We start from the raw sequence: 2,875 nt of genomic DNA, 5'->3' as shown, positions 1-2,875 counted from the left end.
GTTTTGTCTTTCTGATGATCTACCTGGGTACTGGGAAGCTGCTATGAAGACCCCCTAAAGCCTTCTTTCCTCCAGTCTAGGTTGTTTAAAGAATACTTCATCCACTTTTCCACACTGATCCAGGTGGCCCTTCAGACATCACCCCCACTGGCCTTTCCTCTGATCCACAAGCTCTCATTCAACTTGTTCCATACAAGAGGTCCACGAGCCTGAGCTTCTCCTCCCTGTCCCATTCTGTTCGTTCTGAAGAGTTTATATCCCTCCATGATAGCACTGCAGTCAAGAGAGATATGCCACCTTGTGCCAGCTACTGCTCTGTTTACTGCCTCTGCTGAACTGAGAGAGCAGTGCTCTTGCCTACTCCTTATACTACAACCTTGCCCTGACACCTCCGCTGCATCAGATGAATGTATGCTTGGATTGCCTCATTAGCAATCATCTGCAGACGACAATAGGGACACCTGAATCAGTACTGTCAATAGCATTGAAGTGTTAGTGTTTTAGGGATACACAGTCTAACAGTGGTTTGCTTAAGTAGAAGTGCCAGAAAATGTATGGTACCGAACCTATTTTTACCTGTGATTGGTATTCAGTTTTCCAGAAATCTGAGGCCATTGTGCTAATCCCATGAGATGCATCATTCTTAATTCTTAAGCATTTCCATTATTGTCTACATTGACTACAGTGTATTGATGTAATTAAAGTCCAGCTAGTGTTTCCTTTAGTAGGCAGCAGAGTTTTATAATGTATAGTCATCAATAAGGCCATTAGAGAATGTTCCACTGTTTCATGGTGCTGTATATCACATGGTATGCCAGTAGATTGTGACAGCTGTCACAAACTCTGTGCTCCTTCCAGAAGGAACAAGAAAAGATACCAGTCAGTTTTACAATTCAAGTTACTTACCTCTTAGATACAGGGAATGAGAATAATTGTTTTTAAGACATTAAAAACTTGTCCTTCCTATTGGTTTATTATATTTACTTAGAAAAATAGAACCTTTGGATTTAAAGTTAATTGCCTAAAATATAATGCTTTAATATTATAATATTTTAAAGGAAAGCCATTAACTCATATCAGCAAAGAACGTTATACTGAACAGACAATAATCAGTAATATACTCTCAGTAATCTTTAATGAATGTAGCCTGTGCTAAATGCCTAACTAGAAATTGCATAGTACTTGATTGAACTGAAGAAATAAGAGGCGTAATATTAACTCCAGAAGTGAACAAAATGTATGCTTCTCATTTGCTTACAGTTTTCAAAGCACAAGAAGCTTTTAAAGGTTAAGATCCACATTCTCTGCTCACCTGCACTTCTGCAGGAGTGAAACTAGTTCTTATACACCCCTGTGTAACTGAGAAGAATGAGACCCTAAATGATCAATAAGCAGTCTACCACTATCTGATTAAGATATAGCATTAATGGCTAGAAGGGCATACCAAAAGTGATGCTAACCCTCATTTTTTCTAGGTACCAGATGTTTCATATAGGCCACCATCTGGACTTTCAAACAGCCCATGGAGAGAGATGTAGCTTAAGGTAATTCCTCTGACAGGCTGTGTGCAAGTGGTGAGAAGCATAGAACAGGTACCTGAATGGGGTCTGGGACATGACATGAAACAGCATTGGCTAGAATGCCTTTTAAGAACAGCTGTGAGAAATGGATAGCGCATGAGATATCACCTTGTTTTTGCCTAGAATAGAGTTAATTTTCTATGGAGAAGCTGGTATGATACCATGATTTGGATTTAGGCTGAGAATAGTGTCAATAACAAGCCGATGTTTTGTATTCCCACACTAATGCTCAGTTCGCATAAACTAACAAGATTGTGGATGCCCCCTCCCCAGAAGCATTCAAGGCCAGGCTGGATGGGGCCTTGAGCAACCTAGTCTAGAGGGAGGTGTCCCTGCCTATAGCAGGGGGTTGGAACTAGATCTTAAAGATCCCTTCCAACCCAAGCCATTCTATGACTATGATACTAATCTATTAATTCTTAATTGTTTGGGGTGGGGAGAGAGAACAAAAGCAAACTTGAATATTTCATACAGATTTTAAATCCTAATGGAAATGAAATCAACCTGTGTAGGGAGCACAGATGACAACAGATAAAGGATGCAGCATAGGCAAGTCAGCTGAAGCCACACCTCTCCTTCATCTTCATGGTGATAGTATACAGTCTCACTTTTGCTCTGGCAAATACTTTAGTTGTAGGAGATTATGATATTTCTCTGCACAGCAACTAGGTCTAGAGGGAAAGGGAAGCATCAGCACACTGCTTATCATACACTGACTGAGAGTAGTAACTGCTTACTGTTCACCGTAGAGTCTTAAACTTGTTGTGCAGAAATATAAAAGGGATACTCCAAAAGTAATACCTGCTATTTTATCATGTTGGCTGTATAGGAAAACTAGAGGTATACAGTTGCCTCTGACCAGTTTTCAGATAACCCACAAAAAATATCAGTCACAAGCTGGTAATAAAAAAAAAAATTATCTTACCCCATTCAGAAGTTAAGGGCTTGCAGGAAAACTCCTACAAGGAAGCACTCTCCAAGAAAAACACTTTCCTGTTGGCTGCCAGCCCTTAAATGAGGTTAGAGAGGGGGTGGACCCAGGGTCCACCCCTTCCGGTTGGACAGATGAACTGTTTGCACCTGTGGTTCTAGGGTTGGCCTCACCTCTTCACTAGGTGTTCAATCACTGGTTCAGGCTGGGGCCTAACAGTTCTCATGCTATGACATCAGAAGTGGATAATGGTGGTATGGAAGTAGAGGTTGAATATTCCTACCAGTATTCTGTTACACTTTGTTGCTGTGTGACAGATAGAAGAGAGGGACTGACAAAATGGCATCTGACATGGAAGCACATA

The 2,875-nt window shown here is 40.8% G+C and overlaps 1 long non-coding RNA gene across 1 annotated transcript in view; it reads right to left on the bottom strand.

Annotated features, from left to right (window-relative positions):
* Nucleotides 1–2,554, bottom strand: part of LOC110396740 — a 12,742-nt gene extending 10,188 nt beyond the window's left edge. The window contains exon 1 of the long non-coding RNA XR_002437221.1: nucleotides 2,506–2,554. This is a non-coding gene — a long non-coding RNA (uncharacterized LOC110396740). The remainder of the gene's footprint in view (nucleotides 1–2,505) is intronic.

The sequence above is a fragment of the Numida meleagris genome, chromosome 3 (assembly GCF_002078875.1).
Source record: "Numida meleagris isolate 19003 breed g44 Domestic line chromosome 3, NumMel1.0, whole genome shotgun sequence".
NCBI classification, from domain to species: domain Eukaryota; kingdom Metazoa; phylum Chordata; class Aves; order Galliformes; family Numididae; genus Numida; species Numida meleagris.
The sequence above is the reverse complement of the archived record's forward strand: the minus strand, read 5'-3'. Positions and strand labels throughout refer to the sequence as shown.